Raw genomic sequence first — 15566 nt, forward strand, 5'->3', positions numbered from 1 at the left:
GTTGATACCCAAGGTGCAAAATCCTGAAAATGTCTCTCAGTTCCACCCTATTAACTTGTGCAACTATTCATACAAGGTCATCTCAAAGATGATGGCAAACCGTCTCAAACCGCTTTTACCGGCCTTGATCTCCCTTACTCATAATGCATTTGTAGCTAGAAGACAAATACAAGATAATATTGGTATTGCACATGAGAATTTCTATTTCCTTAAATTGAGAAAGACAAAACGGAAGTTCAGGCTTGGAATCAAGTTGGATATACACAAAGCTTATGACCGTGGAATAGGACATTTTATTGGCAATCTTGGAAAAGATGGGTTTTGATTGTAGATGGAGAAATCTCATTATGGGATGTATCTCATTGGTGAACTTGGCCATTCTTCTCAACAGACAATCCGACTCCAAATTTACTCCATCGCGGGGTTTTCGCCAAGGGGACCCTCTATCCCTTTACTTATTTCTGATGGTGAGTGAAGTGTTATCACTTCTAATACAACATCCATGCGACATGAAGAGAATTGAGAGGGTGTAAATGAACCCCTAGGGCCCGATTATCTCCCATATATTTTTTACGGATGACACACTTATCTTTTTGAAGGCCAAAAAGAAAAGTTGTAGAAACCTAGTCCAATTAATTGATGCTTATTGCTCGGCGTCGAGACAACAAGTTAACTTGCAGAAGTCGAGTGTTATCTTCGAGGGAAATGTCCCAGTGGTATTGGCAGATGAGTTGATCAGCGTTCTGGGCATGGATAAGTTGGAGGACCCTGGTTTGTATCTGGGAGTTCCTGCTATATGGGGTCAGTCAAAGAAAAGTGGATTGGCCTACGTGAAGGGGCGACTTCTAGGAAAAATTCAAGGATGGAAGAAATCCATTGTATCACTTGCAGGGCGAGAGATGCTGATTAAGGTAATGGTGCAAGCTATTTCGGCATACCTGATGAATCTGTTTAAATTCCCCACAACTTTTTGCAATGAGTTAGATGTTATGATCACTAACTCTTGGTGGGGGCAAAAATGAGGGGAACATCGCATTCACTAGGTCTCGAAAGAAAATTTGGGCTGGTCAAAAGCTAATGGGGGACCTAGTTTTAGAAGCTTTGTGAACTTCAAAGATGCCCTATTAGCAAAGCAATGTTAGAGGCTAATTAATGAACCAAACTCCAGGTAGGCTGAGGTGCTTAAAGCTTGCTACTTCCCTAACTGTTCTTTCCTTGATGCTAAAAGGGGTGGGAGAGCTTCTTGGGCTTGGTCTAGCCTACTAGCCGGAAGAGATATCTTGCTTAGGGGAACACATTGGCAGATCATGAATGGAAGCGAGGTGTGGGTGTGGATTAATAGATGGATTCCCTCTATTCCCTTGGGTCGGCCCTCTTCGATGGGCGTGGTACAGGTCTGCTGCAATACAAAGGTTGACTTTCTAATCTGCTCTGCAAATGGTGAGTGGGATAATAAGTTCTTGAAACCATTTGTTTCAAATGAGGAATATGAAGCAATTTTTGAGACCCAGATTGGTGACCCATTGCTCCGGGATAGGCTGATGTGGCCATTTGATAAAAAGGGGATTTTTTCTCTCAAATCAAGATACCACTGGGCCCACTCGAGGAAATCAGCTCGTGGGAACCTTGGGGTCCTTGTCTTCTGCTTCCATTCCTAATTCTTTTTGGAAGATGGTATGGAAATTGGAGACCACTCCAAAAATTCGATACTTTATGTGGAAAACCCTTCATTCGGCTATTGCTACCATGTCAAATTTGTTCAAACGGAAATCCTCTCCATCACCTTTATGTGCCCTATACAATATGCATAAGGAGTCGGTGGAACACATTTTCCTTCTATGTCCTTGGGTAGAGTTGGTATGGTTCGGCGGAGCTTTAAACTTCAAAATTAACTATGAGCAAATTACTACATGGGCCAATTGGCTTCTTGAAATCTTAGGTTCTGCTAGTGGATTAAATTAAGAGGTGAGAAGAAAGTTATCTTATGTTGGTTTCACGTGCTGGCAAATTTGGAAAGCCAGATGCAACGCTTTCTTCAGTCATCTACCGATCAACCCAAGACAGGTTGTAGCAGCTATATCTACCATGTTGGGAGCTTTCACTGATGCGTCTTGCCCACTGCTCATTAGCTCACTGCCCAACAATCCTGCTTCTGATTCTACGGTCCATTGGACCCCACCTTGTCCGGAGTTCATAAAAATCAACGTGGATGTCAGTTGGGTGGCAACTGCGAAGTCAAGTTTTGCAGGTGTGGTAGCGCGGAACTTGGAGGGTAACTTCTTAGCTGCATGCAGATACAACGTTAAGGCCATAAGTGCGGCTATGGCGATCCTCCATATATGCGAGTTGGGTATCTCCCGGGGTGGAGTTAAGTTATTATTGAGTCTGATTCGTCAGAATCAACTTCTTGCCTTAGGAATACGCTAACTATAGGCAGTTGGGAAGCCTTCCCCATTGTGGTGAAGAGCAAAAGGAAGGGCAAAACTTTCCAAGATTGTCCCTAGTCTTGGATCCCAAGATCAGCCAATATGGTAGCTAACTTTTTAGCGTCGCGGCGTTACAGGGAAATGTGCGATTTCATCTGGGTTAATCAACCTCTATCTTCCCTTGTTCATATCTTATGTAACGATGGGCTCCCCTGCCCTCCCTAGATCGTTCATCGGTAGTATAAGGGGTGACATTTCTAACATTAGATACGGCATCAATGACTCTTGGATCCTTTACATTACTTGGTGTTTATTCTTTAATTTAGTTGTTTGCCTCCATGTAGGCTTTCTATGCATCTTTTTGGCATCTTTGCCCTGGTTATGAAGCATCCAGTTCACCAATAAAAATAAAAATAAATAAAAATAAACTATGGGTGCGAGTTGCATAGAAAATTCCAGCTTCGACTAATTTAATCTGAAATTTTTAACTTTTCCTAAATTGGAATTTATGTTAACTTAGAAATAAAGTGGAAGATAATTTAGAAATAAATTGGAATTTATGTTAATTTGATTGTAATCTGATCCGTCCGAAAATATGTCTACCCTAAACCTTGGCTTAGAAGTATTATTTTCTTGGCACAAATTAATAGTAAGTCAGTAACACAAACTAAGGGCCATGTATTAGAACAAGTCACAAGAAGGCCCCAAATTCACACGTAAGACTTGTTTCAATATCTTCAACATCGACAACCAAATCGTTAAAGATTCATGGTGCTGCTACTGCTACTGCTTCAAGGACGAGGCCTATCAGCAGCATTCAGGACCTCTAAAGTTTTATTTTTTTGGCTCTTGTATTATTGATAGAACTTCATCATTACTCTCGGCTGGAGTATTTATATCATAGCACTACCAAATTCCTTCTTCCAGCAATTCCACTGCTAAGTTCTTGAAGAACCAAGGGTGGCTTTTAACTTCCGGGACTGTTAGTCGTTACAAAGAGATAAGTAGTGACCGCGATGAGAAGGCTAAAGTGAACATATAATTTCATAAAGAAATGTGTAACCAAATCGTTATCTAGCAGTTTCGGCACCAAAGTAAAAGCTACTACCTTTCCTTTTAGAAGCTTGCTGCGAATATTTTAGATAAGAGATGTTTATGTTCCTTGGAAACTCAGACAGTATCTGGAACTAAGTAGCGCACACTGAGGATTCGTTGTCATAACACGCATATAAAGTATATCAACAAGAAGTCAGAAAAGAACAGAATTAGCCAGTTTTGGTACATGCAATGTTTAATTTCTGTTCCATTCTAAGGCCAACTCCATCCCATGGCCTAAAACCTATAATTCCCCTTCTATTCCCCCAATCATTTCCAACCTAAGTTCTAATTTGGACCTAAAACCTAAAACCTAAAAAAAAGCTAGATTTAGGCCAAGATTAATGGTGGAGCCCCCACCTACATGGGTGTCTCTCCCACTTGTCTGCCAATAAAATTGAGTCGAATGGCTCTTTTGGTTAATCAACGGCTCACATTCAAATGGGTTGTTGGTTATCCAACGGCCCACATTTAATTTAGTTAAGATTTTTGTTCATATTTATAAATTTATTGAATCCAACGACTGAAATCAAATATGATCAAATCTAATAGTAAAAAAAAAGATCTAACGGTCCAAATTTAAATTCAACGGTTAAAATAATTATAAAAATTATAACTCTATAAATACCTATATATTTGTTGAAACATCCACACAAAACTCAATTTTCTCCTACAATTCTTCTAATTTTTCTTTCTACCATCTTCCAAAACCATGTGTTTGCTCAAGTGTCTTGTGTTTATACATTTCTATCATGTGTTTCATATTCTTCTATAGTGTTTCATGAGTTTCATGTGTCGATTTAGTGATTTTTCAATGTTTCATGAGTTTCATAGTCTACATAATTTTTTTTAAGTTAATTTAAAAATAATATCATAAATTCATTCTTTAATAATCTTGGCTAAAATGATAGGCCAGAAGGGTTAGAGTAGAAAAGTTGTTTCTGGGTTTAAACCTAAATTTTCTGGGCTAAAAATTTTAGGTTTTAGGCAATGGTGGGAGATGGTCTAATGGTGAAAAAGGTCGTAAACCCAAATTGTTTTTCTTACGTTTATAGGGTCTTTAGGATTTTCAATGAGTGCGCTCTAACTAACAACACATATAAGCCTGCAATCCATCACATATAAGCCAGTAGAAGTTTCCACTTTAATCCAATCGTAAGCTTTAACATAAACAGAACCGTAGAGGAGTTTGCTAAAAACTGTCATTCCAGGGTGATCGTGAAGGGGAAGCATTGCGCCAACGGGGAAGCAAAACACGTCTATCTGCTCATTACATTCTTTTCACTGGTCATATTTATATGTTATGTTATCAGACTGTTAAATATAATTGTTGCGAAAAAACAAAGAAACACTCAAACTATGTTATTCATTTACTTACAGAGAAATTCACATTCATGAACATGAATGTAGGTGATTTTGGGAGATGCCTTGCCCAAAAACCATTCACTTGTCGCTCATTAGACTCGAAGATGGAGATCCACCGCAATCAAATTCATTGATTTCGAAATCTATGGCTTCAAATGTGCCTGCATTTGATACAAGTTTGAGCTCTATGCTTTCCCATAAAAACTAATAAAAATGTATATGTAGACATCGAAATTTCGGTAAAATAAATGTTGATCAATAATTAAAATTTCAATGTTTATGTGTCACATAAATTTTACACATAGCATGTGACTAAACGAAAAATCAAAATAAATCGGAAAAGTCATCAAACAGGACACGTGTCAACACCTGGCAGAAATTATTTATTTCATCTAATTATTTAAATCCAAAAAAATCAAGTTTTGGAATTCTATAAATAGGAGGCCAAGGCATTCATTTTGGGACACCAATTGATAACCAATTCACCTCATACCACAACCTTGAAGCTTTGAAACTCAAAAGCTCCCAAGCAAATCCCGAAGGATCAAGAGAGCTCTCTTCGTTCTTCGTCAAATCCTCATTCAAAATCAAGCCCCAACGGCCCTTGAAGAACTTCCGCTGATTCAAGATCAAGCCCCGATGGCCCTTGAAGAAAGTGTCCATCGTTCATCATTCGTTCATCCCTAGATCAAGCCCCGACGACCCTTTGGATCCACGACGTCAACAAATCTGCACAACTGTTTATCCCAAGATCAAGCCTCGACGGCCCTTTGGACCAACAACATCAAATCCACCCATTGCAAAGATAGAATCAAAGGCTAAATTTGTAGAAGAGATTGTAACCCCTAAATCATCAATACAAATATTATTTTGTACACGTGTTTCTTGTCTTGTTCATCACAGGAATTTTCGTGTTTACAAATTTGGCACGCCCAGTGGGACCATCTCTACCTCTCATCTCTATCTTTGAATCCGCAAAAAGCACAAATGGCATCAAAGAAGGCTCAAGTTGTTCTCGCAGCCAATGCAAGGAACAAGAGCGTCATCACCGCAGGCGGTGTCACTTCGGGCATCACAACTCGAAGCAAGGCAATAGCTCTTTCTGCCGCCTCTTCCACCCCTACATCAACTCCACCGAAGGAACAAGAGCACATGAGGCACGAACCCGTGATCACCCTGGCCTCGCTAAGGGCGCCAAGGAAGGAAAGCCCAATGAAGTACTCTGGTTGCATGTTTTCTGATGCCGACTCAAGCGGTAACTCAGCCATGCAAGTCATAACTACTGGAGCGACTTCAATCGATGAACAGCTGGCTCATATGAATAAAGCGATCGCAAAGCTAACACGGATTGTGGAAGAAAATGACCAACAAATCACCGCACTAGTCAACCAACTAGACGTAAAGCCTGACGTAAAAATCGAGCAAGGGGATGATTCAGTAAAGAAGGAAAACGACGAGGATGAAGAGCCTCCGGTGGATAAAATCGATGTGAAGCCGGAGCCAGGCCAAGCAGCGGCATTCATGGGATCTCTTTCTATCCAACAGTTGCAAGAGATGATCACCAACACCATCAAGGCGCAGTACGAAGAGAGCTCACATACCTCATCGTTCTACTCAAAGCCCTACTCCAAGAAGATTGATGCCCTAAAGATGCCAATGGGTTATCAACCCCCAAAGTTCATGCAGTTTGTTGGAAAAGGAAACTCGAAGCAACATGTCGCACATTTCGTCGAAACCTGCAACAATGCAGGGACGGAAGGAGATTACCTCTCCAAACAATTTGTGCGCTCGTTAAAAGGAAACGCCTTTGAGTGGTACACAGACCTGGAGCCCGAATCCATCAACAGCTGGGAACAGTTGGAAAGGGAATTCCTCAACCGCTTTTACAGCACCCGCCGCACCGTGAGCATGCTAAAGCTGACAAGCACGAAGCAATGGAGGGATGAGCCAGTCGTGGACTACATCAACCGATGGCGCAATCTGAGCCTCGACTGCAAGGACAGGCTCTCGGAGATCTCTTCGATTGAGATGTGCATCCAAGGCATGCAATGGGGGTTACACTATATCCTTCAAGGCATCAAACCACGGACATTTGAAGAGTTAGCCACCCGTGCCCATGACATGGAGCTAAGTATTGCCCATCACGGGAAGAAAGAGCCGATCACCGACTTCAAGAAGGATAAGGTGTTCTCCCCAAATGTAGACAAGACTGGGAAGAAACCCCCCAAGGAAGCGTTAACCGTCAGCACTGCGCCCGTCAAGACCGCCTCCACGCCTATCAAGATCTCCTCCAAAACCAAAGCAAAGGAGATAAAGAAAAGTGAGCCTCCTCGCACCCAAGAAAGGTACAAAAGCACCTTGAGGGAATTGGAGCAGAAGGTATACCCTTTTCCTGACTCAGACATGGATGCAATGTTAGACGACTTGCTAGAAAAGAAGGTAATCGAGCTACCCGAATGCAAGCGGCCTGAAGAAATGAATCGCATAAACGATCATAAATACTGCAAGTACCATCGAATCGTGAGCCATCCTGTGGGTAAATGCTTCGTCATCAAATAGCTCATCATGAAGCTAGCATAACAAGGGCAAATCGAGCTCCACCTCGAAGACACGGTCGCGACACATACTACTACAATTGCATTTGGATCTTTCGATCCCGTGCCTCTCCAAGCAGCACTTGACCATTCCTATCAATGCTCAAGTTACACGATACCTTCTGCGCAACCATCACCGGGGGCAAACGAACAAGATGCACATGCCGATGATGAAGAATGATGGACATTGGTGACCTACAAAAAAACAAGGAAACCAAAACCACAAGCCATAAGACAAAAGGTGGAACATGTGAGAAAGCACCGTCGCCGCAACAGTAGGAAGCCCAAAAGAAACGTAAAAGTTGATAAGCCAATGTATGCTGGGGAACCTATGGAGCAAGAGCCACGCATTCCTGTCTCATTGCATGAGTACTTCCCGAATGACTTCTTCCAACAGTGCACTATCGCTGCATGCCACATGGTCGAAGTAGAAATAGAATAACCTTCAAAAGGCAAAAATATCACCACTGAGGGAGGAAAAATTCTCACGTTCGAAGAAGGTTTGCCAACACACTTTAGCATTGAGGAAGCGTTACGATTACCAAAGAAGATGTGAATAGCATTAGCAGCGGTCTTGGAAAGTCCCAATGACCACGAAGTGCAAGAAAGCAAGAACGAAGGCTTCAAGCTTCGGCCACATGAATATGCCACATGCTATGCCATCGAGGACACAATCCATTTCACCGACGAAGACTTGCTGCTAGGATCCAAGCCTCACAACCGTCATCTCTTCGTCTCTGGGTACGTAAGGGAGCACAAAGTCAACCGCATGCTTGTGGATGGTGGATCAACCATAAACATCATGCCAAAGTCAACAATGACTAAAATCGGCATCAAGGCGGATGAACTGTCCTTAAGTCGTCTACTAATCCAAGGTTTTAATCAAGGAGGACAAAAAGCGATGGGCATGATCCGAGTGAAGATGACTATTGGTGAGCTCAAGTTAAGCACGATATTCCACGTGATTGATGCAATAATTTCCTACGGTTTGCTCTTAGGAATGCCTTAGATCCATGCAAATGGAGTAGTACCGTCCACCATTCACCAATGCTTGAAATTCTACCGAGAAGGAGTGAAGGTGATCTATGGCGACACCAAACCATTCACCGAAGCCGAATCACATTTCGCAGACGCCAAGTTCTACATGGATGAAGACATGGTGCTCGAAGCTCTTCCAAAAGAGATCAAATCCATGGGTAAAGCAACACCTAAAAAGCAGGAGTGACAAGCCATGCCCAAGAAGCAAGAAGAAGAAGCCATGTTGTCTTCAAGCAAGAACGATAATGAGCTTGCTAAACCTGCAACAACCAAATGGAGTACGACGCCTTCAAATGTACTAAACACACCCGTTTTCTGATACATCCCGATGTCAAGAAGAAAGAATGGTCAATCCCCATTCGAAACCGAAGCAAGCAAAGTCGATGCACAACGGTACATGGATAATGTAAAGTTGCTCAAAACGAATGCAGTGTTACCTCTGACACAGCTAAGCAACGCTAAGGTTGCAAGACTACCACAAGGCTTCGTAAAAGCTCTACCAAAAGGGGTGGAACCAAGCTTTCTCCCAACCAAGAGGACCGAAGAAGGTTTTGATCCAAACGCCTACAAACTCATGTCAAAAGCTGGGTACGACTTCGCTTTTTCTTCGAATCCTGGAAAAAGGGTTTCAAACACCGTCAACAATAAAGAACATGACCTCATTGAGACTCAAAAAAAGTTGAAGAAGCATGGTTACGGAATTAACAACAACAAAGCTGGACTTGGCTTCACACCAAATGCACCCGTGAAGATTTCAAGCAAAGCGAAAAATGCTAGCACTCAACACATTAGCGTGAGCATTGAACAAGATCGAGATGAGCCTAAATTCGCCCCTCAAACGCCAATCTTCGATAGGATGAAACGTTCAAGACCCAGAACGTCAGCCCTTGATCACATTGGTGGTCAAAACCGAACCTCCGTCTTCAAGAGGCTTAACAGGCCAACATCCCGAAGCTCTATTTTTGAAAGGTTGTCAAAACCTAATAAGCAAAGCAACAGGGCTAGCTCTCCTCCTCGTCAGTCAGCTTTGGAAAGACTTGAAGACTACATGAAGTTTTTTGGAAATAGGGAAACAACGTCAAAGGAAGAAAAGCTCGACAAGCTAGCAGAAAAAGGCGATATTCGAAGCTCAATTCCTTCAAGGATGAAGCGTTAAGCAATCTTAGAGGTTGATGCAAATGGACCACTGATAGTAAGAAGGCGCACCATCATCCATACTGGACAATCTGCATACCAACAAACCCAAGAGGACGACACTAAAGAGGAAGTCCAAGATGTCTTCCACATCACGATCCAAGAAGGCAAAGAAGACGAGACCCCTGAAGAAGATGTCACTGCTGCACCACCACAACTTGAGGATGGGGGGCAAGCCACGGTTGACGATCTCAAGGAGCTCAGCTTGGGCACAAAAGAGGAGCAAAAACCTATCTTTGTAAGTGCACTGCTAAGAGCAGACGAGATAGAGGAGTACTACCAACTGCTATCAGAGTACAAAGACGTCTTTGCCTGGACTTACAAAGAAATGCCCGGCCTTGACCCTGTCATCGTTGTGCATCATCTTGCAGTCAAGCCTGGAACATGACCAATAAAGCAAACTCAAAGGCGCTATCGATCCGAGCTCATTCCACAAATCGAGGCAGAGATTGACAAGCTAATCGAAGCAGGATTCATTCGAGAGGTACAATACCCCAAGTGGATCTCCAACATCGTCATCGTCCTTAAGAAATCTGGACAAATACGTGTTTGCGTAGACTTCCGGGACCTCAACGACGCTTGTCCGAAGGACGACTTCCCTTTGCCAATCATTAAAATCATGGTGGACGCAACCACTGGCCACGATGCACTGTCATTCATGGACGGCTCTTCTGGATACAATCAAATTAGTATGGCTCTCGAAGACGAGGAACTAACAGCATTCCGCACTCTAAAAGGTATCTACTGTTACAAGGTGATGCCATTTGGTCTAAAGAACGCTGGAGCTACATATCAACGAGCAATGAAGAAAATCTTTAATGACATGCTACACAAGAACGTAGAATGTTATGTGGACGATGTGGTGGTCAAAACAAAGAAAAGATCAGATCACTTGAAGGATTTGCGAGTAGTGTTCGAAAGGCTGCGAAAATACAACCTCAAGATGAACCAGTTAAAATGTGCGTTTGGCGTCACCTCCGGAAAGTTCCTCGGCTTCATTGTCAAGCACTATGGTATTGAAGTGGACCAATAAAAAATCAAGGCCATTCAAAGCATGCCTGAGCCAAGAAACATGCATGAGCTGAAAAGTCTACAATGACGGCTTACCTTCATCAGACGTTTCATCTCTAACCTTGCAGGGCGTTGTCAACCATTCAGCCGACTCATGAAGAAGGATGTTCCATTTATATGGGACGAAGCATGCCACAATGCTTTTGAAAGCATAAAAAAGTATTTGTCAAGTCCACCTGTCTTGGGAGCGCCTGTGCCCGGGAAACCACTCATATTGTACATCGCCGCTCAGGAAAGTTCAGTTAGAGCACTCTTGGCGCAAGAGAATGAATCCCAGAAAGAATGAGCGCTTTACTACCTCAGCCGAACCCTCACCGGCACCGAGTTGAACTACTCCCCAATAGAAAAGATGTGTCTTACCTTGGTGTTCGCCATCCAAAAACTCAGGCATTACATGCATGCTTACACCATCCACTTGGTTGCAAAAGCTGACCCGGTCAAATACGTCATGTCCAAACCCGTCTTGACAGGGCGACTCGCTAAATGGGCGCTGCTTCTTAACCAATATGAGATCATCTACGTCCCAGCTAAAGCCGTAAAGGGACAAGCGCTGGTAGACTTTCTTACTGATCACCCAATCCCAGCTGATTGGAAAATCTCAGACGACTTGCCTAACGAGGAAGTATTCTACATCGACATCTTCCCGACATGGACGATGTTCTTCGATGGATCTGCACGAGCAGACGGAGCAGGGGCAGGAGTAGTATTCATGTCGCCGCAGAGGCATATATTACCTTATTCCTTTCAACTAAGCGAATTATGCTCCAACAATGTCGCTGAGTACCAAGCACTGATCATCGGACTCCAAATGGCGATCATTATGGGAATCACAGCCCTTGAGATATTTGGCGACTCCAAGCTCATAATCAATCAACTCTGAACTGAATATGAGGTGAAGAAAGATGATCTCATCCTATACTTTCGGCTGGCAACTCAACTGTTACAAGAGTTTGAGACTGTGACACTAGAGCATGTGCCAAGAAAAGAAAATCAAATGGCAGACGCTCTTGCCAACCTAGCCTCAAACATGGCATTAGGAGAAGATAAAGCTGCAGACGTGCCAGTCTGCTAAAGATAGGTGATCCCCTTCGTCACTGAAATTCTACTAGATGATACAAATGTCATCTCAGTACTTCCAGTCGATGTTGAAGAGTGGAGACAACCGCTGATCGATTACTTAGAGCATGGAAAACTTCCAGATGATCCTAAACACCGCTCCGAAATACGTCGACGAGCACCTCGCTTCCTCTATTACAAAGAAACACTCTACCGACGCTCTTTCGAAGGAGTACTTCTGAGATGCCTAGGTGAGGAAGAAGTTAATCAAGCCATGGAAGAAGCACACTCAGGCGTATGCGGAGCGCATCAATCTGGACCAAAGCTACATTTCCAGCTCAAAAGAATGGGTTACTACTGGCCAAGCATGGTGAAGGACTGCTTGGAACATGCCAAAAGGTGCCAAGCCTGCCAATTCCACGCCAACTTCATACACCAACCACCTGAGCCATTACACCCTACAGCTGCTTCATGGCCATTCGATGCATGGGGATTGAACGTCGTTGGACCAATTACTCCGAAATCATATGCAGGAGAAGCTTACATCCTAGCTGCAACAGATTACTTCTCCAAGTGGGCTGAAGCCATACCCCTAAGGGAAGTAAAGAAGGAAACTGTCGTTCGTTTCATCAAGAAGCACATCATCCACCGATATGGGGTTCCTCGCTACATCGTCACTGACAACGGAAAGCAATTCTCCAACCAACTCATGGATGAGCTATGTGAGAAATACAAGTTCAAGCAGCACAAGTCTTCTATGTATCATGCCCCGGCCAACGGTCTTGCAGAAGCATTCAACAAAACATTGTGCAATCTCTTAAAGAAGGTGATCGGTCGAACAAAGAGAGACTGGCATGAAAGAATAAGCGAAGCACTTTGGGCATATCAGATGACACATAAGACTCTTATCCAAGCTACGCCTTATTCTCTTGTATATGGCGTGGAAGCTGTTCTACCGCTCGAAAGTCAAATCCCCTCACTGAGAATGGCTATACAAGAAGGTTTGACTGAGGAGGAGAATGCAAAGTTGCGCCTTCAAAAGTTGGAAGCACTCGACGAAAGAAGGCTCGAAGCTCAACAACACTTGGAATGCTACCAAGCATGGCTATCCAAGGCATTCAACAAGAAGGTCCGCCCAAGGTCTTTCCAAATTAGAGATCTCGTCCTCGCATTGCGTAGGCCTGTCATCACAACTCACAAGACGAAAAGCAAGTTCACATCAAAGTGGGATGGACCATACGTAATACAAGAGGTTTACACCAACGGCGCCTACTTAATCATGGCATAAGACGGCTTGAAGATTGGCCCTATTAATGGAAGATTCTTGAAGCGCTACTACCCCTAAAAGGCGACAACCAAAGCTCCTGGCCCGCAAGAGCATAAACTGTGTACGGCAAAATCATCAGAAAAAAAATGCATTTGAACTACGTTATGACTTGATCTCTCCTCAACAGAGGGTACGTAGGCAACTTGAAACGTCAAAACTTCAAGTACAGTCACACCATCTAAAAAAAAAAAAACACTTTAAAGAATGAAGAGCAAATTCAAGAATGTAAATACTTTATTTCCTTGAAAGAAGGAGTCGGCTTCAAAAGCCATATTACAAAAAAAAAAAGATACTACTTGAAAACTATGTCCCCAAAACTACGAAGACGATCTTCAAGCAAGCTTTCCAAAGTCTTCAAAGTCTCTGCCTCGGTGGGAGACAAGATGGGCAACTCCATAGTCATGCATTTCTCTCGTTCTAGGCGTGAAATCTCCTCCTGGTACTGAGAAAGTGTAGTTCCTTGCTCCGCGAGAACACTTTCAAGTTGCGATGCTTCGATTACCAACTGCTCTCTCTCTCGCCAACGTATCTAGATGCACCTGGACATAAGATAAAGAAGTCTATGTAACTTGATAATCTCCCAAAGCAGCTTGCTGAGAAGACTGGACTTGAGCCAGTGATGAGTTTATTATTGCTAGCTGATAAGCTCTAACATCTGGACTCAACTTCTCCAAGGAAATGGCACACAAGGAAGAATACTCAGTCGAGGCGGCCATAAGCTCGGCAATCTTGATCTTCAAGGATGAAGAGTCAATGTTAAGGTTGTCAATAACAGAAACAAGCTTCGACAAATCCTCATTAAGCAACATAAGGTCTTCCAACGGGCACTTAGAAATCCTCTCCTCTATATGGCTCTTGACATCCATTGCCGCACTAAGACTGATGCGATGGATGACTTGCTCAGTACCGCTAAGGTTCGGCCATCTCAAAGAGATCTCAGAGCTAGCTGGCAAAGGTGTTGGACACATGACGGGTTCTTGCATACCTTCACCTGCACATGGCAAACTTGGGAAGTTTGGTGGATTTGGAACAACCTCTGCACCAGGCGGATCCCCGATCTCCCTGTCTGTAGGTAGTTTGCCTGCAAATAGCATCTCCGTACAGGAATAAACATCTGCAGTTGCCAAATCAAAAGAACAAGAAGACCCAACCTAAAGAAGACAAAGAAAGATGTTAGAAACGAAAGCAAAATAATGAAAGCATAAGAAATCACGAGAGGGAATGAAGTACATACATCTCTCTCAAATGGCACACAGTCATCGAGTAGAAGAGGTCTAAACACTTCTTTCTTCTTATGACGAAAATTGACATCGCTGTCAACCTGAGCATCCTCAAGTGGTCGCTTGTTTGAAACTTGTTGACACTGTTGCAAAATAAATCCATCTTCGTGTGAGTCAACTTCATCTCCTGCCTCTTCAGAAGCATCCGGATGTCGAGGAGACAAGTATGGGCGTTGAGGAGCTAAAGCTACAGGTCTATCTTGTAAGGGAGCCACACTGGTGCAATCAAGAGCTACCACTTGCATAAGAACCACATGACAGTCCTCTCTCGACATATCATTGCCCGAGTAAGAAGAATTGGTACCACTTGCCATCCCCAAGTTCTTATAATATACCTTTGACCACCAACGAGCATAAACACGGGTCACTGGATTACTCTTGAACTCGTCCTTGACTGGCAGCGTGATAACAGCATTTGTACGTGCACGGGTACAAGACTCCCAATGTATATACACGGCTTGCAAGGATGCTGATTGGTTCTTTTCCTTCAGCTTGCCTGGCAAGTTTTGGACAAAACCAAATTGCCTGCTGAAACGGTGAGGACTATATGGCTGAATAATGCACCGGTCTTCTTGCCGTAAAGAAACAAACCCCGAACGAAGACTTATAAGATAAGACAAGTCTGACGAGCGGAGATGTGAATTGTCTACGATGCCTCGCCGCGCCGAGCCAACTCTCGCTAAGGGGTCCATCCTCAAATCTTCATAACTTTCAAATAGCGCTCGTGCCTGCAAATCATCAAGGCCTTTCGCGGAGAGCACGCCAGAATACTTCGTCATCAAAGGCCCCATCTTGGCTGCAGTCGATGAAGAAGGCCTTGACTTGTCTAGAGCCGTCAAAGAAAAGTGAGTGCCAAAATATTCACCCAACCAACCATACACATAGTGGTAAGGAAGCACCGCAGCACGATCTTCAGTGCTTGCCGAGTTCGAAACAATGCTCAAGCCATTGTAAATGTTGGCTAAAACCGGAATAGCAAGGCTAAAAGACTCACCTGCAGCCATCTTGCTAGCAATTTTGAAAACTCCAGGACGAACTAAGTTGAGGTCACCTGTCGAGAAAACAAACTTACAAAGCCAACAAGCTAAAAAAGCAGCTAGGTAAGACTCATCCACATGCT

Source organism: Malus domestica, chromosome 08, assembly GCF_042453785.1.
Source record: "Malus domestica chromosome 08, GDT2T_hap1".
In the NCBI taxonomy this organism is placed as follows: Eukaryota; Viridiplantae; Streptophyta; class Magnoliopsida; order Rosales; family Rosaceae; genus Malus; species Malus domestica.